Consider the following 24,779-nt stretch of genomic DNA (forward strand, 5'->3'; position numbering starts at 1 on the left):
AATTTGTCGTCATCCCATTGGACCTTGATAATTGCCTGCATGTCATCTAAATTTGAGATGCAATATCACTTGGTTATTATTCTCACCACCACTTTTAGACATATATTGGCATCTCTTATTCTATCTCCTACGTGTCCTAGCTGTTCTTTCAAAATTTTTATCCTTGTCCTTTTGTGAGAAATTCCTCAGCACTATATTTCTATTCATTAATTCCTTTTTTTGTCAAATCCTGAGTTCAACTAGCTTTTTTTTATTTAAAAATTTTTTATGTGCAGGTGCACATTCTTATTTTATTTTCCTATTTTTCTGTGATAATTTATAATTCTTTTTAAACGAAATACGTTTTACAATTCTTAGGTGGAATATTTTTTGACTACTGGTCCCCTGCAGGGGATTCTTTTTCTCATTGTGGGTTTTGTTGGTTGCCTTTCTTACTAGGAGATTTCTTCCTATGGTATGCGGGATCCTTTTCTGAGTGGGATGATTTTATCTTCTTTCTTTTCTCTTCTGTGCTCACTTCCTCCTTGTCTCGTGGTTTTCTCCGTTGTCTCCACCCAGCTCTCTGGGCCTCCAGTCTAGAATCAGGTGTGTTGATGAGATGGGGGCTCCCGCGTTGTTCAGATGGTTGATATAGCGCACATCCAGTCTGGGAGCCCATTCTTGAGCTCGGGATTATGCTTTGTCAATCAGCTTCATTGAGCCCACTGTTTCTAAGGTCATGGGCCCTGGATGAAAGCAGTTTATCAGCCTCCTCCTATGAGCAATGAGGAGGGGAGGATGGGCAGAGAGGAGTACTTCCGTACCAGCACCTGATCTTATCTCACGTCTGCTGTAGAATTTTACATCCTACTTACTTGAAGTCACTGGAATCTCAACCCCCTCCTGTTTCCAGACTGTAGACCCTGCAGATTCTGGGCTTTAGCCATATTTTCTGCTTTGCATTTCTGTTCCAATTCTCGTTCATAATGATGCATATTTTACTTTGAAGCTCAGTTATATATTCTGGATTTTCTCTTTTTAGATTTTTCAATTATATTTTGGAGGAAGTAGGGTGTGGTAAAGTATGAAGTTAATTCACCATCTTGACTGAAGTTTTCAAGTAGGTTTTTAGGTAGAAATTTAGAATGCTATTTGAATCGCTAAGTTTTATAACTAGTCAAATCATGACTTTCTTAGCCTGGATGTCTTAGTCTGCTTGAGCTTGCCATAAGAAAATACCGTAGACTGGGTGGCTTAAACAACGGACATTTATTTCTCACAATTCTAGGTTCTGGGAAGTCCAAGATCAAGGTGCTGCAGATTTGGTTCTTGGTGAGAGTCCTCTTCATGGCTTGCAGATGTCCACCATCTGGCTGTGTGCTCACATGACCTCTTCTTTGTGCTAGCACCGAGTGAGAGAGAGAGCTCTGGTGTCTCTTCCTCTTCGTGCAAGGGCGCTAATCCCATCATGAGGGCACCACCTTCATGAGCTCATCTAAACCTAATTACCTCCCAAAGGGGTTAGGGCTTCAACATAGAAATTTTGGGGGGACACAAACATCCAGTCTATAACACTGGACAATTACTACGTTGTTGGTTCTCAGTTTGCTTCAGAACCATAGTTCATGCAGTTTCAATAGATATATTGATAACAAAGAGTGCTTCACTCAAATGAGTTTGGGAAACTCTGGATTAAACAAAATCAGCAAATTTTTCCAGTGAAGTTCTTTTCAGAGCCTCAAACATGTGCATGTACCTTGTGAATTATCTACAGAGAGATTAAATGTACATAATCTCCCAAACTCATTTCCATATGGCATCTTTTTCGTGCTATGCTTGCTAATATGTCCCAGAAGATTATTTCATGGAACGTAGTGTAGAAAATGCTAATATTGACCAGACAAAAATGTGTGTGTATATATATTTACATATATATGAATATGAATTTACATATATGTGTGAATTTACATGTATATTCTGAGTACCTAGAAAAAGAAAATGTTTTGTATATGTGTGTGTGATATATTATTCTATCATATATGTCACTAACATTAACAAATAGCATAATATTAGAAATAAAAAATTCATTGTAACTGTTTTGTTTTAAATCAGTGCAAGGTAGGATGCAGGTATTGTGGAGCAACAGAACATCAGAGTGGAAGAGTATTTTGATATAGAATTGAATGCTTTCCAAAGTTTTAAAGCTTTTCTCAAACTAAATTTTATATGGAAAATCTCTTGCTCTCTCCATATATGTATACGTATATATACATATATACATATGTATACATGTATATAACAGAGTTGCAGTGTTTGAAGTAGAGTTGGGAAAATGGAGGCCTCACCCTTCCTTCCCAAGATGAACCCTGAGGGCTTCTCTGAAGGAGCCTCTGAGCTTCACAGGGCCTGGCTTGAATTCCACCATCTGATGCCTCAATTCAACAGCAGGGGAATCAGGCTCTAAAAAGTTGAAGTGATTTCTCAATGTCTGCTGGCCAGTAGGGACAGAATAGGGCTAGAATTAAGATACCCTAACTCTTAGTTTGGGGCTCATTTCCTCACAGCACTGGTTTTCCTTCTTTTTTAAATCTTCAAATCATTTTTTCAAATGAAACATCATGCAGAAATTCAACCTGCGAAACAGAAGTAAAAGCCCAGCTCCTCTGGTTGAAGGAGGAAGGGTGTGTCAGGTGTCAGGCGGGAGGGCTGAGGGACCTATGGCCTTGTGTGCCACCTGCCAGTCTTCCCACGTTGGTCCTATTTAAAAATGATAAACAAAACTAGGCAGAAACAATGCACCCAGTCCTTCAAACCAGGGAGGACACCATTAATACCCGTTGGATCTTACCCCTTCCAAGAGATTGTGACTCATAGCTAAAAGAGAAATTAAAATTTATTTATTTAGCAAAGGGATTGTTTTTTGTCAAAGATCCAAATGACAAAGTTTGTTTTTTAATTTAAAGGAAGAGACTAAAGAGTTCCCCCAAACCTTACCAAATGAGCTGGCATCAGAGCTGCCCACATCAGAAACACAAAGAATCCAGTCCCTGGGCCCCAGGGCACAAGCTTCTAGAACTTTGGCCATTATGTGAGTGATTCATTTTGGTGAATCAGGCCCTTTCTATGATTTCAATTAATGACAACAAGCCCCAGGAGAAACAACAGCATTGTTCAGAGCAGTTAGTCTCTCATCTGGGTGCACAACAGTATGAGAGAAAACATATGTGAATATTCCTCATTAATAGCAAAATCATGCCCTTGTCCTTATCAAGTGCTGCCAAATTATTCACACAAAGTTGAAATGAGTCACAGATAACATTCTGTGGGTTTCTTTTCTGCCTTTTTCTCTTCCTGTTTAGAGAGTGAAGATGGGCTTAGAAATCTAATTACTCTGTATTGACCAAAGTGAGATGAGAGAGGTAATCCAGAGCAAGGACTTTTTTCTACAAAATCACTCCCAGGTAGGCAATGGGGCTCTAACTCCTGCTGGAGGATGGGTCCTGCCCTGGGGTATGAGGGGTTTCATGTCTCTTTCTTTTTTCTTTGCTGAGGAAGATTCGTCCTGAGCTAACATCTGTGCCAATCTTCCTCTACTTTACATGTGGGACACTGCTGCAGAATGGCTGGTGTGTGGAGTAGGTCCATGCCTGGGATCCAAAATTTGGCCACCAAAGTGGAATGTGTGGAACTTTAACCACTTGGCCACAGGGCCAGGCCCCTTATGTCTATTTTTAAGAATCTTCGCTCCTCAGAAAAAGGCACAGAAACTTATATCTGAGAATTCTTCGTGTGAGAATACCAAACAGTAAACACCAAGCTTTGGCTAGTAGATGCTACTGTTTATCAATCGATCTATCTTTAGCTCTATCTATCTATCAATCATCTACCTATGTATCCATGTGTCTATCTATCCATCTAGATCCATCTAAGAACAATTAAATACTTTTTTTCCTATTAGAGTCTCTGCAGTATTTTGTTTTACTTTCGCTTTTATCTGGGAACTCATTTTTAGTTAGAGACCTGCGTCTAAACCTGCTTCACTTCTAGTTTAATTGTCTCCTCACTGATACTATGGAATGTGTCATACTATGATACACTATGACATACTATGACACTTTCGGATACTATTCAAAAAATGGTCCTTACTAGACTCTATTCTCCACTCTTTCCACTGTTTAGAAGTTGAGGGCAAATAGATATGGTGTTCATTGATTTGATTGATTACTTATTTTGAAAAATATTTTGGGCACATACTATGTGTCAGACATCATACTAGGATCTGGGGAAGAGAAATGAACAAGAGAGACAGTCCCTACTTTCAATGAGCTTTGAGTCTAGATATAATCACATATTCTATTAATCCACATTTATTAAGTATATATAGCTTTAATCCCTTTAGAGTTTTGAAGCAAGAACATTTTGCTCCAAAAGTACTTGAAGCCTTCAAGGTGCAAGACATACAGATGGAATTAATTGCAATAGCTGCATCAGGAGTTGAGTAATGGTGCCTATTGAGAAGATCAGTTACAGCAGGAGACTATGTCATTCAAAGGGAGGGTGATGAGGATAAAGAACAACACCCAATAATCGGAAATTCACTTGCATTCATCTTTTGAATGCATAAGACAAAGGCAGCAGCTTGTTCTCATTAGAGACATATGCCTTGATTCACTGATTCTTTTGATTAGGCTATATGTGTTCATTCTGGAAGTCCATATTGAGTACCCAGGAAATCTGTATAAAATTCAGAAGATGAAATTTAATTTAATTTTTTGAAGGAGCACAGTGGTAGAACTCTGTCACTTTCTCATCGCATGAGTTAATTATAGGGCTACATGTTAGACCCACAGTCTTGGTGCCAGGCCCTTTGTCCTTCCTAAGTGAAACTTCTTTGCTCGTAGCTCATAGGGCAGGTCTAGGAGTATCATATAACCCCCAAAGGCTTCCCTAACCAAATCCACAGACAGGTCAATGGCCTATTATGTGGCCTGGTGCAAAAAGACGTATAGGCCAATCAGGCTTTTTCTTGTTTGGACCAAATTAGGAATTGCAGAGGGAATTGGGAGGCATATCAGAGGACGTATAGAGAGAATTAAGATGTGTGGTTGAGGTCATAAGTAGCATCAAGCTGGAGTTAGAAGAAAGCAGAAAGTATTAAAAGAGAACTACGTAAGAAAAAGTATGAAGGTAAAAAGAAAGAACCAAAAAACTGATAATGAAGAGAAGAGGGGAAGGAGAGATGTTAGTGACATATCACTCCAGGGTAGCCATAAAGTGTAGAAACAGATAATATTATTTCATCATGCATTGTAACACAGTACCAGTAAACCATTTATTATGTGTTTGGCCATATTTACAGACTTGTGTCTAGGTTTTCAGTGGAGATTCTGTAGCCTGGCTCTACTGTGAATCCCACTCTAGTTATTCGACTTTTCCTGGATTCCTTTGCAATTGTATTCACACAGTACACCTCCTCGCCACCCCAATGTTACTTGATTACTTGGGATCACTAGGTGAGTCTCTTTTTCCTTGCAACTGGAAGATGCTGACTGATCCAGACTGAGGGTGGAGCACATTTTTTAACATGGGTTTATATACTTTGAGTTTTCTTTGTTCTTACCCTTCTAGTGATCTGTGAAATATTTTGGCTTCTGGAATTTGCAAAACTTAGGTTTTCTTAATGCTGTGCATCGATTAGTGCTTTTTTCCCATGTAAATATTTCTACCACATTATAAACTGCAGTGTTTGATTTAAACCATTGATTTGTATATGCAGCACAGAAAATAAACCATCCAGTTTACTTCTATCTAATAATAACTCTAATATCATGCTTGCCAAAACCTCCATTAAAGGCATATGCTTTGACTCATTGATTCCAATAATAGGGAAAATCACTATTTCCCAGCAGCTGGAGATTCGATGTTGCTTTTGAGGAGGAAATAAAAGGATCCCAGCAAAATGTTTATATAGCTTGAGAACTCTAGGAGGCCCTCAGTAGCAGGCAGGCTTCTAGGATCCCCGGTAGAACAGGAATCAGGAGCTCTAAAGGGGGTGTAAGTTGGCTTATAGTGAGAACATGGTACAGATGGATGCAATCAGTAACGTAAAATAAAAGTCAAACTAAGTAACAAAGTTGGGGAGCAGGGGCATGAAGAAGAGAAGCAAAAACAAAACAAATCTCAGATTAAGAATAGTATAAATAATTAACTCTAAACTTTATACTCAGATTTTCTGTAGCCCAGGCAAGAGGAAAACAGCGAATGGTGTAGTTCTCATTGTCTGACAATAGGATAGACCATCTATCAGCTGATGAAAAGAAACAACGTTTTCCTGTCCCTTCGATATGAGGTGAATGTATCGTGATGTCCTTATACAGACAGCACTGAACAAAACCATGAATCTAAAGCTGCAGGCCGGACATCAAGTCTGTAAAGATATTAAAACACAAAATTATGCACCAAAGAGCTTTTTTTGTTTTTTTTTTTTTTACTAAAAATTCATATGGATTCCACATCCAGTGTTTTTTTTTACATTGGTTTTGGCGAAGAAAGTCAAACTCTTTACTAAACGGTAATTCTGTAAAGATAAATTTATGGAGATAGGGTAGAGAAGGGGTGATATGTTCAAGATGCATTACTCTTATGTGGTTCCTTTGGGTACAGGATGAGACTTATTTTCCTCTAATATAAATGAATGAGAATAAAAGGCTCAGTTGAAATATAGAGGACTAAAAAAGTGTTCTAGGCTTCTGACTGAGAGATCAACAGGATTTGGTGGGTATGCATAATAAAGGAGAGTATGAAATTAAAGATTCAAGGATCTTGTGAAACACATTGCCCTCTTCTGGCCCCCTTTCAACCTGTCTTCTTTCTTCTTCTTCTCCTCCCTATCAAAGCTCTGTCTCATTGGGGCTAGTTTTATCAGGTGCTTGTCAATTACAAAATTAATAACAAATTGGGAATAATCATCATCTTTTCCAAAACCTGCTTGTCTTCCTGTATTCCCTCCCTCAAGTCAGAAATGTCTCATTTTTCCTTTCTCTTTCTAATCACACACAGACCATCAGATATCAACTCCTTCATTCTGCCACATTAATAATTTTCAAGTCTGTCTCCTCATTCTCTCTCTTTGCCACTGTACTAGTTCATGACTTTATTATTTCTCAGCTGGATTATTGCAAGTCTTCTAAATTGCCTCCAGTTAAATTTCCATATGGTTCTAGAGTGATCTTTCTAAAATGCCAATTTCGTCCTAGGCTTATAACCCTTCAACGCTTCTCTCAAGTCTTAAACATGAAGCATGGCAGATAATGCCTTAAATGACTTAGGCCTTGACTATACCCCCAGATATATTTTGACATTCTCATATAAACTTCTGTTATCTATTCCTACTAAACCATCTGCAGCTCCCTTGAAAATGTCATAATGTGATTTGCCTCCTTGCCCTTTCACTTATCTCTAACTTTGGCTGGAACAGTTTTCTCCATTGTCATCTAGTTTTGCCTACTCATCCTTATGTTTCAAAACTAAGCTCAGGCAATACATTCTTACACTCCCCATGTTGGATTAGTTTCCCCAGCCTGGGATTTTGGGAGCCAACCACTGTATGCATGGTGTAGACTATTCTAGTGGAGTGAAGAGAATAGAGTGTCATTGGGTCTAGAGAACCCTCTTAAGCCTTTTTCAGTCGCTGCCTGTCATGGGCACTGTCCTGAGAGCTAGGTACCATCACAGGGTAGGAATGGGCTTCTTGTGTTGAAAAACAGTTGCTTCTCAACATCTATGCACGTCCTAGAGGAAGACCAGGGGATTATTAACGAGCTCCTCAAAGACCACATAAGCTGCCTGTCTGAGGATTGTCCAGCACCTTCAACTGGACAAACCTAATCTTGACAAGGTCATGTAATAAAATGCATCAAGCAGGAAAGGCCGAATGGCTATGTGGTCTCCTAGACACTAAGTGACCCCGAGTGGGCCTGGCACTAAGGGTACACCTGTGAAGGAGCCAGGCCTACTCAGGAACTTGGTCTCCTAATTCAAACAGAACACAGTTACAGGGGTTGTCAGCCTGCCAGTGGGTGTGTCCAATGGGGGAGAAAACACAGGCATGCTCTATGCATTCCCGCCCTGTGGCTGCTCATAGCAGTACCTCCAGTCAGCACTAGGGCACTGGGCAAGAAGGACATATAGCGATAGCTACAGTCAGAGACACTGCTTCACCCAAAACTCTTTTCTAACTCCACGTTTTTTTGTGTCACAAAAGCATTTATTTTAAAATCTCATCCCCTCCTTACCCTACACCTCAGTTTTAATTCTCTGCTGGTATTTTTTAGTTAATTTTATTTTTTTATTTTATTTTATTATTTTAGAGGTCCTGTCCACCACTCAAACTAAGTTTTTAGGTTTTGCTTTGCTTTTATAATCATGAGAAGGGACTCCTGTTATGTTGATTTCTAGTGCACAAGATACTGTCTACTGTATTCTGAATATTTTAAATTTTTGATTGTGTGGAAAGTTGTCAGTAGAGCATTTGTCAAAGGATGGATTTTAAAAAATCCCACAGGGTCATGATAGTGGGATGAGATGATCCCATAGCCAGAGCTGGGGGGGACCTGCTGGGTCTCAGGGCCATGAGGAAGAGATCTTTACAGGTCTGAAAAGCTTAAAGCTGAGTTAGAAAGAGGACAAATTGCAGATGCTCCTTGGGAGTAATTTTCCTAGGCAAAAAGTAGACCACGAAAAGCCAGGTGCTGACTTTCACACTACGTATGGACTAGGAGAACAAGGGACATCGTGCTGGGTACTAACAGGAGCCAGAACATCCCTGAGGACTCACACCAGGAGGAAATTTCTTATGCCAACATCAACTCACCATTTTTGGGAAAGATGTGTAAATTATTTGATTTAATTAAGTGTTAAATTAAATCAGACATTTTGTATCTTTTGTTCTGTTAACCAAGGTCTGGGACTCAAGAGAAAGACATTATTTAGAAAAAAATCAAGAAATTAAATTTTTCTATGTATACCTTAGTTGTGGAATGACTTAAATTTTGTGACCTTGCAACGTGCCCAGTAAGGAAAAAGAAATTATTTTAAAAAATACACTTTAATTATAGGAGATATTTACCAGAATGTGTGCAGAAAAGTTCCATAAACTAGACTGCCATGTTACAGGCAAACTTTCAAGTATTTTTTTTTCCCAGGGCCTTGTACTCATTGTTCTTCCCTCACTGTTGTGTGCTGTTGTATTTGTGATGATTATTATTAGATTTTGCTTCTTCAATGAAGATATCAGAGAGCCTAAGTCATTTCTGGAAGCCAGGTTTTTCCCTTTGTCCTCCTGCTTTCCATCCTACTGGTCCTTGCCAGAAGTATCTGGTTGCCTGGTGTAAGAAAACATCATAATTATCTCATTAATACTCGGTCCTGGCCTCCCTGCTAATCAGGTTAGTATTGCAGAGAATTCCAAAGAGAACAGAAATCTCCTAAGAAGGAATAAATTGATCTTTGGACTAGAGTTCCAGGAAACTGCCCACGGAGAAAAGTTTGCCCGCTGGGAAATAAGAGATCATGTAAAATGTGGATTGATATGGAGAGCGTAGCTCCATGAATTTAACTAGTCTAGACTCCAGGCTTTTAGAAGGCAGAGACCATGCTCTTAGCTCTGCTGTCAGCACCTTGTCTGTAGCAGGCTCTTAGATTTGCTGATTGCGTCAAAGATAAGCAAATTCTGAAATGAATTTTTTTTTCCATTCTCTGTCCTTTCTGAATTTACTTACTGCTTCCCAGAACGTGTTTGCTGAGTGGAAAGCGATCTGTACTGGATATGCCCAAATGGGCTGTTGTAACTCTGGAGATAAATTCGTGGTCTACTATCTATCATTCAGAAGATATTATTATTATTATTTAAAGTTTTTGGCCACGGTATAATAGACATGTTTGCCGAATGCTGAAGTATGGTATCTGACACTTATCAACCACTCTGTGTTAAATATGTCACTATAATGGATAGGACTGATTCAGGTAATAAAGCTCTCTGTGATTGAGGTAAATGAGAACCCAGAGAAATAATAGTTGCTACTTCCAAATTAAAGCCAGTATTTCTGTTCGCTATGACTTCAAAATGCATTCTAAAACAACTGTGACTCTTGTAATAACTCCAAGCCAACTCAAAAAGGAGATTCTTTTCCACTGGGCATAATGTTATTAGACAGATAGGGTTGTGTAGATATTCATATCAATGACAAATTCTCTAAATTAGTACAGTGAATATTAACATAACACAATCTTTGTGTTCTATCCCATGCAAAATGTATTTGTTGATGTGGTTTCACTAAGTGAAACTGGAAGTTCTCATGAATGGATGCAAACCTATCTCATTGTTTACACCCACCCCCCACCAAAGCGCCAGTACATAGCTGTATATCCTAGTTGTAGGCCATTCTAGTTCTCCTATGTGGGATGCTGCCACAGCATGGCTTGACAAGTGGTGCATAGGTCCATGCCCAGGATCTGAACCGGCGAACCCCTGGCTGCTGAAGCGGTGTGTGTGAACTTAATCACTCAGCCACAGGGCCGGCCCTCATTGCTTAAATTCTTTCTGAAATTTGCCGACATAAGTTACAAATTCCAGAAACAGCTAGTCAGGAAAACAGTCTGTAAAGGTTTTGTCTAACAACTCTAGATTTTGAATCTGAATAATATATATCCATAGTTCTCTGAATTATTCATGGAGAATATGTGGCTGGGAACACTTTGGAACACTGATCAGCACTTTCAATCTGGTAGGATAATTAGAATCACTCTGGTTTTGCTGTTGTCATGTCCACTACTTGTAAAGTTATAAGAGCTGTTATTTACTTACAGAAAATGCAATAACATAACCCAAGTGTCATTTCTTTATCTGATGAAAAAATGCATCTAATTCTGAGACTTGATTATTTTGTTTACCATCTGGAAGCAAGCAATGTGAAGAAGCATGGGTTTTTTTGTGTTCTCGATTGCCAGATCGTCCCCAATATGCTGTGGTTACAAAGGGCGTGGCCACTTGATAAGAGTAGCAGTCCTTGGAGATGAATTTCTTGGGAAATCTCTTTGAACAGTCATTTATTTTCCTGAGGAAAAAGAAGACAAAACTATAGGCAGAATGTGCAATTTCTGGTTTTCCATTGAATCTGGAAATGTCAGAGCTAATGGAGAGTAGTTAGGAATGAAAATACAATGCATTGAATTGGATATAAAACATGCAGCAGGTTGCTTTTTTTGCTGTTATTCTAATCATAAGAAAATGGCATGCACTCAGTCATTTTATTTCTGCAGCAGATTCTTTGATACACAAAGGACCCTGGGGTTGATGTAGGGCTGTACATTGCTTGCTGGAAAATTCTTTAAGCCATTTTCATCTTCCATCAATGTGTTGTTTCATCATAGTCTTTTTTAGATCAACTAAGGACCAAGGAAGCTGTTCTCTGATATAATAATGAGGGAAGAACATTGACTTCCTTGCTTTCCAGTTGGTAAGAACTTTGCTAAGCCAAAGTAGATAATTTCTAGAGAACTCAATAAGGACTTTGACTTTTCATCATGACATTTTAAGGTCTAGCATCTAAAGAATAAATTTATTATAAAGTCATCAATGAATAGGAAAGAATCAGATCTCTTGTCTTCTTTTATGCCAAACTTTCCTGTCCTGCTTCCTATTCTCTTATCAGTCTTTCGTAGGTCTTTTTCCTTTCCCTCTGAATCTTTTGGTGTTCACTCCAGTTCTCTCTTTTGGCCTTTTTTTCCACCCTGTATTTTCTTTCTCGGCAATCTCACCACTTTCACCATTTCAACCATCCTGAACAATTTGAAAACTACAACCAGTCCCAACATTTCCTTGTAGTCCAGACTTCCAAAATGTTAACAACAACAATGGCAATATTCACTGTGTCCTTAGTATGTGCAAGGTACTGGGTTACCAAGTATACATGCAGGATTTCATTTAACTCTTAGAACCACCACCAATGAGGCAGATGCTATTATCATCTCCATTTTATAAGGAGGAAACTGAAGTCCAGTGATATCAAGCAGTTTGTCTAGGGTTACAGTGATAGAAAATGTCTAAACTCAGCTTTAAACCCTGATAGTTTGACCCTAAAAGGAGGGTTTTTCAACCATGGAGATCTGCCTCTGAACCACATGCTAAACATCTTCCTCTGAATCTCCTACAGGCCTCTTAAAGCCAATAAACATATCTGCTTCCCCTTTGGCAATTAATTCATGCATTCAACCAAGATAGAATTTGTCAAGCATCACTGAGGACCAGACCTCGGCCTATGCGCTAAGGATAAAATGTTGAACAAAACAATAGTGGTCCCTGCATTTATAGAGTTTATTATTTAGAGACGGGAGACTCATTAATCACATTATTATGCAAATAGGAAATTAATTTCACATTGGAATAAGTGCTAAGAGGGGCAAGTACAATATGCTGTGAGAGCATCTAACAAGAGAGCAGCCTTCTCTGAAAGGAGGAGGGGGGAGAGGGAGAAAGACTTCCATGACAGATTGCTAATTAAGCTGAGATTTAAAAGATGAGTAGTAGTTAACTAGGCAGAGGATGACTTCCGGGCGGAAATTATAACATCTGCAAAGGCCTTGGGGGGGGGGGGGTAGCATAGCACATTAGAGGGAGACTTGCATATTAGAGAGACTAGAAAGAAGATAGATATATCTAGGGGAGTGGTAAAAGTTTTCAGTATAGACTAGGCAAGCAAGGACAAGACCAAGTCGGCCCTTCTAAGATGTATCAAGTATTTTCATCTTTTCCTACAACCAATTAGAGAAAATCCATTATGGGAGGCTTAATCCTTATAGTGAAAGAATAAAATTTATGCTTTGAAAACATCACTCTGACTGTTATTGGGAGACTGAATTGGAGGGGAAGAGTAGATTCAGGGAAACTAATATGGAGGATATTTCAGTGGTCTAGGTGAGAAAAGATGATATCTCTCATTACTCTTTAGAGAAGGGTGGTAGCCTTGGAGATAGAAATGAAAAACACTCGAATCTACTCTACCATTGGAATCAGAAATCTTGGGGTCGTGTCAACTTCATTCTTTCTCCTACTCCTCTTATCCAGTTATTCTTCTGTTGATTTCACCTCAACGTCTTTTGTATGTTTTCCCATATCTCTATTTGTTTTTGACATTTGTCAAAGACATTTGTCTTTGAGCATGTCCATCCCTCTCCCTGCATTTCTCTCCTCCTTCTTAATACCATTATAGGCATTTCCCACCCGCAAACCCTGCCCAGGCTGGTCCCCACTGCCAGCACATCTGTATAATCCCCCGGCTCTCCATGGCATACCTTCATGCCAGCAGTCTCTTGAGGAGTGCCCTTGCTTTGATCTATTTTCTGTCTACATTACTTGACTATAGACCAGAAAGGGAAGAGACGACTGTAGCATTACCTCTTCATGCTTCAGGCCTATGATGGAAGTGATGGTGCTACTGACTAAAAGAGGGATGATCAGATTTCTGAGGAACTTGATAAGTTCAGTTTTCAAGTATGCTGAATCTGAAGTGTTTATAGATTATATAGCAGACAATTGAAAATATGGGTTTAGTGCTTATAGAAAAGTCTAGGCTAGTGATATTATTTAGCAACAAAAGTGGCTATTGAAGCCATGAGTTTATCCAAGAAAAGTACAGATGGAGGAGAGGGCTGAGGATGGAGCTCAGTGGAAAACTCACTTTTGAAAGGGGAGTGGGAGAAGAGAACCCTGGAAGGATACTGAGGAAAAGTTGCTGGAAAGGTAAGAGAAAATCAGGGGAGGATAGCATGGAAGAAGCCATGGAAGGGGAGAATTTCAAGAAAAATAAACTGATTACTATGTGGGTAATGTCAGTCTTGTTGTCTGCTCAGCAGAGCTATCTCTATTTGAGACCCACCCCACCACTATCCCAGGTAGTTCTAGTGGTACCGTCAGTTTCAGTGTTCTGCTTGCATGCTGACACAGGGTAGACAAGAAACTCAGATCTGACAAATCATAGCATAGGATTTCCCTCTTTAAAAGGATTGGTCCAAATTAGTAGGAATGTGATGGAAGCAGAGCCTGCATTTTTCCAAGTGAGAGTGGTTTTCCAAATTGTGTTGATAGTTTTTTTTTTTAAGCCACAAAAGGCAACTATGGGTGCATAAACCAGCTGTTAAGTCTATAAGTGGGTTATACAATCCAGTTCCTAGAATCTACCATTTGGAAATTACCCTTATTTTCCTGGTTAGAGCTTACAATGAAACTGCTGTGTTAGTTAAAGCATTTTTAAGATATTCTTAAATATAAAGTACATGATTAATATTAACTTAGGTGACTCTATTGTCTTGGACACCATTTGCAAGAGATGTATTACGGTAATCTTAACACTTTGAGATGAAACTATTGTAATAAGAAAAAGAAAAGACGGTTCATTAAAAAAACACTTTTTTCAATAAGTAGAAGATAAAAACAAGGATAAACAAACACATAGCAACAGAGATTGGATTAGTGGTTACCAGAGGGGAAGGGCAGAGGGAGAAGGGTGAAAGGGGTGATTAGGCACACGTGTGTGGTGATGGGTTGTAATGTGTCTTTGGGTGGTGAACATGATGTAATCTACACAGAATTCAAAATATATTATGATGTACCCCTGAAAGTTATATAATGTTATAATCTAATGTTACAGCAACAAAAAAATTAAAAACCTACTTTTTTCAGATCTAATGAAAACCTAGGGTTGGTCATCATGCAAAATTATGATATTCAATCACAGGACTGTCTCTCAGTTTCAGACTCTCATTAGCCATCTTCTGTAATGAAAGAAAATGTCTTTAATCTTGATGGATGATCAGAAGGATGATGTCAGCTCATATCCTGACTATTTCACACATGGGACTTTCATAATTCGTCTCTCAAAGAGGAAATCTTGCAGTCACTCTTAATGAATCTTTTTTTTAATTGAAGTATAATTGACATATAGCATTATATTAGTTTCAAGTGTACAACGTGAAGATTTGATATTTGTATATATTGTGAAATGATCACCACAATAAGTGTAGTTAACATCAGTCACCACACGTATTTACAGAAGTTTGTTGTGTATGTGTTATTGAATCTTAATCTGCTTCCTCTCAACTACTAACTAATCAGAAATGTGAAGAGGATCATAAAGTTTTAGATTAGAAGGACTGTTCAAGATTATATAATATTCTAATCCTCTTCTTATACAGATGAAGAAAATGAGGCTGAATTGTCCAAGGTCACTGGGTTGGAGGCATATCAGGAACTTTTCCAATTCTTAGCCCAGAAACACTGTCACCTTCACATGCTGGTCTAGAATTATCCCTTCTTAAACATTAAAGGGAGCAAAACCAGCCCCTGACTTAAAATGGCTAGAATGGCTTTATTATTAAATGTGCCAAGCTATAAGGTTGAGTGGGAGATCATATAAATAATATGATTAATACTTCGTGACCATGTGCTTTGTCTCTTCATAGTTGGGATGTGAATATAGTTCACAGCAGCTAAGGAGACCCTGTTCATTATAAATGCTATGTAACAGCTGCACAGTATCACTCTGGCTTTTGAAAGTTTATGAAGTAAAGCGAACTACCAAAATAGCATTAACTTTATTTGGTTTATGAGAATTTTTTTTGACTAATTGTATATCTTGACCAAGATTAATAACATTTCATAGTTTAGATTGCTGATCTGAGTCTGCTATTTTTATAACCACTGTTACGAGCGGTGGTGCCCTGTCTTCTTTGTGGCTCATTATGAAGAACTGTCTGATATGTCCAGCTGAATTCACTGTACTCCTGCAGTCTTCCTGAAGGATGCCCCAGGAACCCTGAAGAATGAATCAAAACATGCTTTCAGATGCCTGTCGGTTGACTCCAGCTGAATAGACTTCATGGAATAGTCCACAAGATAGGTACTTCAGGAGCTTTAGCACATTCCATTCTATTGTGCAGTTACCGTGGCTGGAGCTGGCAGCCATCCCACAATACCATGACTTGATGAGATTGAAAGGGCTTATCATGTACCAAATTTAAGCACTGCCAAATTGTAGTGGACGCTGTCACGCACAGCCCCGATCCCCTTTAATGAAGAGCTTGTTGGGAGTGCTGTCAGCAGACATCCTTCAGTTGTCAACCCCTTCAGTGATTACCTTGGCAATAGACAGCCATCTCGCCCAGGGTCATACCCTTCCTCAGATGACCCATGTCCAATGATTGATGGAGTGTAAAAGTCTGATTATCTGGGCCAACTCTAAAGGTCCATTCCAGCTCCAGAGTTCCCCATGGCATTGGCCAAGGCTCTTTTCAGGTGGTCACTGTAGTTTGACTTTCCTTTATGCCCATTTCTGCTTCTACTCCCTTCCTTCCCCAAATATTGATCCCAAGGACACTTGTAAATAAACATCTTGTATGCAAAACTTTATCTCCAATTCTGCTTCCCAGGAAACTCAACCTGGGACATAAATATTTACCTTTTTCCTATTGGCTGAAATGTATTATCATCTATTTGCATGTTGGCAATGCTGTACATAGAAAAATATGTTTACAGAAGTCAACTTGTTTTTCAGGAGGATGGAAAATAGTGCAGAAGCAAGACGGATGGAGAAAACAGGAGCCATGGCTCCTTATACACTAGGTGGAGCAAGCGGGAGTCTTGGCCAGGCTGTAGGTGGTTACAGCCTCGCTTGAGGGGCAAGCAACTCCAAATAGGTATGAATGGAAGTAATTTTTGCAATATTGTTCCAGCTCATTATTGGGGAAGTTAGGTCGCTGCAGGTGGTACCAGTGGGAAAGAGATCTGCTGGTCAGGTGCTACCCAGTATTGCCACTTGGATGCTTTGATTAGTGGTTCTAGATGTAGGGTTAATATGTACACTTCCTAAGCTTCAAGTTCACTTGTCCATTTATTGTTCTTAGTAAATGGGAATATTTGTCTTGACTACTTTCGTTACTAGGTGTTTAGGAAGGGCTAGAGATGAGGAGGAGGTAGAAGTTTCCAAAGGGTACCAGATACGTCGGGCAGTCCTTTCACCTGGCACTAGACCCGCATTAGTGCATTGCTCACTATGGGTAGGGAATAAAAGTTTGATGAATTAAAGTTTTTCGTGAACTATTTTGGATCTGAAAAGGGACTGAATCTAACCCAAACCCTCAACTAATCAACATAGTTTTTCAGGTATGTTACTTTTAAAAAGAAGTAGGAAATAGTCACAAAATAAGCTTTTAAGAAACTTGTTCAATAAAAAAATGCAAGTTTCTCACTTTATCTTGGAGCCAGTCTACATTCACTGCAATGTCTTCGAAGAATTTGCATCTGCACGGTCAATGCTGTAAAATACACTGAGTTTACAGTCACGCCCTGACTCCTGGGAAATAAAATCTCTGTATTTAAAATGACAGCCCTGACTCAGGTAAGAACTTCAAACAGTAAAAATTAATTCAGTTAGGTTTGCAAGAGAGAGATCAACTTACTAGAAACATGAATGGATAACACAAAATCATTTCTGATTTATTCTCCTGTTTACTAGAAAATTCAGTTAACAAGAAAAGCCGGCACCCTGTGGGGTCTTGTTAAAGTTTCATTAGCTGGATCTAACAGAGAAGTGAAAGGAGTCTTTGAAAGAACTTTTTCCTTGAGGCAACTTTGCATGTAACAGAAAGTGCTGAAGAAATACCCTTCTTAAGGGAAAAAAATCTTTCTTCTTTGGATGAATGACCTAAGGACAGGTTGGAAATAAAAATGGTAAAATATCACCCAGAAACAGAGAAAGCAGGACAAGGAAACATAGACAATTGCTTTATTTATGAAATGAATTTTTGAAAATCATTGAGTAGAGCATGAAGAAAGGCATTCGGTTTTGGAACTAAACAGTTTAACATTCAGTGTTGGGAATTATGTATGTACGCATCACATTTCTTAGAGAAATCTCAAGCATATTTTCATTAAGCTTACTTATATGGAATAGATAATACAAATAGCAATAATAACCACAATAATTTATTCAGCGCGTATTTTGATTTTTATGATTTTGCTTTGATTTTTTATAATTTTATGATTTCTTAAAATACATGTGTAGGTATTATTTAATTCTGTAGTTTCTCATAGTTTTAGAATTATTCTTCTTGTTTTACACATGAGAAAAGTAGAAGACCAAAAAGTCAAGGTCACATTTTTCAATTGGTAAAGGAGTTGTGGGAGGTAAACCTCCTTCTGACCTCAAGCCTTTTCCAGGCACGCCACACTTACAGGCGTTAATTCTTCTGGTAATTTTCAGCAAACTTACAGAGCAGACAGCCAAGGCACATTGCTGTGGCTGTTCTTTCCCTTCTACACATGTGGGATCAAAGAAGATCAATTCCTGGAATTGCTTCAGCTCAGAAAGCAGGTCAGCAAAACAGCTGGAATTGGAACAAATGTCCTAGCCTTCTCACTTTTTCCTTTCAGAAGGAAGTAGATTTCCTACGCGTTTTCAGAGCTCGGCCAGATTGGGACTGCCAGAGGGTGGTAGTCACTCTGCCTCTCCCAGGTGTGAAATATATCCACAGCTACTAGATGTTAATGTTCTTTCTGACAATTTCCTTCATGCTCTGTAATTTCAGCCCCCAGCAGTTCACATCTTGTTTTACTTTCTTGAATTTATCTTAAAACAGTCATGCCAATTAAGCTCTTAAATAACAGGAAACTCAAGGAAATAGCAATAAAGATTAAAGATATTTCCCAGAATCTCATGCGCCAGTGAGCAAGAGGCTTGAAGTCCTTTAGTTATGGTGTCTAGGAAAAGACACCATAAAGTCTAGGAAATAATTTTCCAGCTTCCACATTTATGAGAATCGTTTACCGTGACTTTTTTAGCGGCGTCTTTACCATCATTCTTCTCCTCCGACACAAAATGGGTCACTCTGTATGCCAGACGTTGTGCTGGAACATTCTGCTAGGCAATGTATTTTGATTAGCAGCAAAGTTCTGTGAATAGCTTATCTGAATTTCTACTGCAGCTTTTGAAGTATGTTTTGCAGATATGTAGATTTGTTACATGAGTATCTTCAAATGTTAGTACACTGACACCTGACACCTAATTAATCCAAACCTACACGGATAATTCCCAATCAAACCAGCTCTTATGAACCTGGTAATTATAGCACTGTTTTCCTAGTTGGGGGGCTAAAAACTTATCATCTTTTCATTCTCTTCATCTCTCTTCCTCTTTAGGTAATTAGATACTGTGTTTTGTTGTTTCTGCCTTCTCAATATTTCTCCAATGCTATGTTTCCCAAATTTGGTGTATGAAATACTAGTATACCATTAGATGTTTACAGGCTTTCTGTGGGATCGAATGAGTTTGGAAAATGGTGTACTAAAGAAAATTAAACACATTTCTTTATGGCAAGACTTCTCAGGTCTTTAATATATTTGTGTGCATTCAAATGTTCAAGAGAGGAATGTAATACATGACATTTCTAATGTTTATTTGATCAAAAACAATCCCCTCAATTTCCCAATTACAGAAATACTAATAAGAACATTGATACTAATGGGTATTCAAAGATGTTCATTAGTAAATACTGGTATTCTAGTCTGGGAAATACTGCTGGAATCTAGTCTCTTGATTTCCTTGACAATTTTCTATCCAGACCCAGTCATCTTGCTCAAGATTCCTATCGTGGATGTTTCACAGCTGTCTTTCTCTCCAATCTCTCATCTCTAAATTTAGCTTTTTCACTACTATCACCGGTATCTTTCCAATGCATAGATAAGATGTTACTTTCCTCCTGAAAATCATTTAATTTTCCTTAGTATCGCTAGAATAAATTACCTATATAATAAACTCTTTGGTATGGTATTCTAAGTCACTGATGATGAAGCCATAACATTTTTTCTATCTAGTCTCTCCACAAATCTAGAATATTCTTTGCTAATGACAATCCATTAACCTGGAGCAAAATTCTATTCATTTTTAAGATCCGTCTCAAGCATTTGTAACCCAAGTATTACCTGGGGCTAACCTGTCCCAATGTAACTTGCCTTCTTCACCTCTAAGCATAGAAGATGGCATTAATTTCAAAACTTTTGCCTCACTAGGTACATGTTACAAAAGAATATCAAAATCAAGTACAAGAAAATAAAAATCACACCTAATCCTACCACTTCAGAATGACTGTAGTTAAAACCTGCCGTATATCTTTATACTAATATATATCAATGTCTATCTGTATCTATTTATATTCATCTATACACACTCACACAACTTGTACAACACACCCACACACCACATGTCACGCGCAACACACACAACACACACCACCCCCCACGGAGCTCATGCTATACTATGTGGTCAGTTAATGAATGTTTACTGTGTCAAAAATAGAATCCTAAAGGGAGATTGGAACATTGTGCGGAATTTAACAATATACATTTAAAAATTGATAAATATAAATGTCTGCAAGTGAGTTAAAAATGCACGAAAGAGAGAGTGGCTTTGTAACAATATGTGTAGAAAAGACAAAGGTTTTGGTTCATAGGAAGCAGCACATATTCAAAAGTATAAAAGTCATAAGTCACTCTTAAAAAGTTAACAGGATTTTAGCATTACTGGAAATATAATGTCTGATAAAAGAGAAATTTCTGTCTCACTCTAGTCTGCTTTGTCAAGACGCGCATACAATAACGTGTTTAATTCTGGACCCCGACACTTCAAGAGATACGAACCAAATTGGAAAGTGATTAGATTGTGAAGGAAAAAATAGATGAAGGAGGTACTCAGGGGAGAGAAGACTCAGGGGGACATGAAAACTACCTTCTAATTTCAGAGGGAATATCACCAAAAAGAGACATTACGCTTGCCTGAGTATTCTCAAGATACAGAAATTGAATATGTGTGAAAAATGCAGGATTTCAGCTTTTTGATCTAACATGCAGAATACACCATTGAAATGTAACCACACAATCTATATTAATATGACTCTCATATTTAGCTTTATATTGAACACCAAAACCAAATGATATATTTCTTCCCCTAATATCTTAAAGATATAATATTTCAAAATATTATTTTCTGTACTTATTGATTTTTAATTAGTCTGAAAGTTACATACAGTTTTTCAAAATGATTGTACCAATTTATGCTTCCACTTGCTATGAGAGCACATTTCTGTTCCATGTCATCGCCAAATTTTTTTCTTTTTTTTTGAGATAGATTAGCCCTGAGCTAACTACTGCCAACCCTCCTCTTTTTGCTGAGGAAGGCTGGCCCTGAGCTAACATCCATGCCCATCTTCCTCTGCTTTATACATGGGACTCCTACAGCAGCATGGGTTTTGTCCAAGTGGTGCCGTGTCCACACCCAGGATCTGAACCGGTGAACCCCAGGCCGCCCAGAAGTGGAACATGCGAACTTAATCACTTCACCACCAGGCCAGCCCAGCCAAAATTTAATATTGATAGTCTTTTTGCTTTTAGCCATTTGGGAAGATATGCACTGGCATCTGAAAGTGTTTATAATTTGCATTTCTTTCAGTTTCTTTTCATACGTTTATTGCCTATTTGGATTTCCTCTTTTTCCAAGGGACCATTGAAATCTCTTTCCCATTTTTCTTAATGACTGTGTTTTTCTTGTTGATTAGAAATAGTTCTTTATATATTCTGGATACAAGGCCTTTGTCAGTTATTGAATTGAAATATCACTTCCACTCTGTAGCTTGTCTTTTTAGTCTCTTTATGAGGTCTTTCCAGGAAGAGAACTTCTAAAATTTAGTGTAATCATATTATCAATCATCTCTTTTAAGAACAGTGCTATCTGTGTCCTATTTCAGAAATACTGTCTATCCCAAAGGCACAAAGATATTTTCTTATAATAATTTTTAGAAGCTTTATTGTTTTGCCCTTCACATTTAGAACTTCCCATATTTATTCCACCTGGAACTGGTTTTTGTGTATGGCATGAGAAAGGGGTCAAAATATAAAGTTTTCCCTCTGGATATCCAATTCACCTAGCAGTTATTGAAAAGATGGCCTTTTCCCCCAATACTCTGCAAGCCATCTTTATTATAAGTCAAGCGTCAACAATCGTGTGACGGCTATTTCTGGATGTCGTATTCTGTTCCCTAAGACTATTATCTGTCTTTGGCCATTAGCATGCAGTCTTAATCACGGTAGCTTTACATTAGATTGACATCCGGTAGAGCAGGCTGCCTACCTGTTTCCTCTTCAAGAATGACTTGGCCATTCTTAGTTATTGCATTTCCATATAAATTTTAGAATCTGTCAAATTTTACAGAAAGAAACTGTTGGGAATTTGATTAACATTGCAATGAATCTATAAATCCAATTAAAAGAATTGATATCTTTGAATTTTGAGTAATTTTATCCATGAAAATAATGAAATTCTCTGTTTATTTGATGTTGACGTCTCTTTTTATTTTACAGTTTTCTGCTTACAGATCTGGGAAAGAAGGATTTAAAGCAGCTGACCTGTGATCCATTTATTTCCCTCTGATTACTGACCTGGTCTATCTCCTTATAAACCTAGTAACTGGACCTCTAGACAAATAGAATAATGACAGTTGCTAGAAGAGTCCTTATCTATAGAATGATTTGAGCAAGATATCCCTGGTTTAGGATTGCTTATTATAAACAAACCTACAATTTATGGATTTATGAGGTATGACTCCTTGGAGAATGTCACATAAGCTATAAAACTCTCTGGGTTATAAAATGAGATGTTTCCTAACTTAAAATTTCCCCATTGTGTGAAGTGACCTACAAATCTCATTAGAGACCTCATCTATTATTCAGGACCACAGATCTCCTGTCTGATGCAGGAAAGAGGGCCTTAGGGAGCCACATAGGAGGCTTCAGTCTTTTTCCTCTTTTGCTGGTGACTTGATTGCTTGTGTGCTTGAAATTATTAGTAACACTTAATAAAGGGTCAGAGTTCTGATTTGGATGAATTGTATCTGACAAGCACATACTTTGTATTAGGTCAAGGTCTTGCACATATTTTGCTACATTTATTCCTGGGTACGTGGCATTTTCATGCAATTTTAAATGCAGTTTCTAAGTTCTTATTTTCTGTTTGTGGCTGCAGTATAGAATTATAGTTGCTTTATTTTTTAAATCAACCTTTAATGTTTTGATTATTAATTCTAATGATGTATTGTATATTTTTGGATTTTCTACACATACAACCATGTTATCTTTGGATTTTGATAGTTTTATTTCTTGTGTTTCATTATTTATGCCTTTTATTAACTTATCTTTTTGATTTTTTGCACTAATTATGAACTCCGGTATATTATTATGAACTCCTCAATTTTAGAAAAGCATTAAATAGTTCACCATTGATTATAATGTTAGCTGTAGGTTCTTTTGCAATGCTCTGTGCTAGATTAATAAAGCTCTCTATTTCTTGTTTTCTAATAGTGCAATTTTTTTAAAAAGTCATGAATGGATGTGAAATTTTTTCAAATGTTTTTTCTGGGACAAATGAAATGATTTTTCTTCTTTATTCCATTCTTGATATTTGGGATGCTGATATGAAAATTAAATTGATTTTTTTTAACTTTTCAGTGGCCGTAAGGCTTCATCCAGGAAAGCATAGTATTACAAGAAGCAGAAGAACAGCAAAGGTCCAGAAACGTGTTTCTATTCTTGCAATTATTATTATTATTATTGCCACTGTAACTATCTTAGTAAAACAGACATTGTAAATTTTGGAGAGAGGCTGAGACAGAAGTAGAGATAACGGAATAGAGTCTTCTGATGCTCTGCTGATTCTGTGTCCACTATCAGCAGTCTCTGGGTGACCATAAAGAGCATTTCTTGTTTGCAGTCTGAAACTTCTAAGGCACAAGTAACCCATTCGTCATGGTAATAACCTCTATTAATCTTTCATTAAATAAGTTGAGCAAGTTTTAAAATAAATTCTGTACTAAATAGTCCCTAAGGGTCAAAGCTTTCCACAGAGAAGTTAAAGACATTTTAGGAGAATGTGTGGGAGTGGGACCCACTAAATTTGTACTTATATGGCTTCATGTGGGGAGATTCTCACTGTTTGCATTAAAGGTATGGCATCTCCAGACAGAGATTACTAACTGCCCACAATTATGGATGTGGAAATGAAAGCTCGGAAAGGTTAAGTGACTGACAGCAGCCACACGTCCCATAAGTGTGGTGGGGGTCATCATTGGAGCTCACAACTCTGATCCAGTGCATACTGTGCCAGAGTGTGACCAAAAATAGGAAGCCTTGAAATCCACAACAAATAGGGGATTTCCTACTAGATGTCATCAAATATAAGTCATTTAGATAAGCATAATGAAAACAAATATTCTGGAAGAAATATAGGAGAAAGGCAGGATTTCCTTAAGGGTCTGATATTCTCATTGCTTTCAGCATGGCATCCATCAAGCTCCAACTTGTAGGATGAGGTGCTTTGTTTGGTTGTTTCCTAATGTATTTAGCCAATCACATTATCATGGTCCTGACAAGTTCCTTCAGTTTACCCCTGAATTGAGATTAAATTTTTCTCATTTTGGCTCCTTCTCTGCTTGGGGACTAAAGATACTTCCAAAGATAGAGTCTCAGGCACCAGAAAACCATTTGACACTTCCACAGAGGGCTTCCTGCATTTGAAAACATTTTTAGGCAACTTCCGAGATGGGTCCTTTGCCCTTTGTCTCTGTGGTTGTGATTTCTGGTAGTTGTGACTCTGTCTACTGCGGTGTCCTATAGGGAGAGTTGGAGAGACTTCATGCCATCACTG

This window comes from Equus quagga, chromosome 9, assembly GCF_021613505.1.
Source record: "Equus quagga isolate Etosha38 chromosome 9, UCLA_HA_Equagga_1.0, whole genome shotgun sequence".
NCBI classification, from domain to species: domain Eukaryota; kingdom Metazoa; phylum Chordata; class Mammalia; order Perissodactyla; family Equidae; genus Equus; species Equus quagga.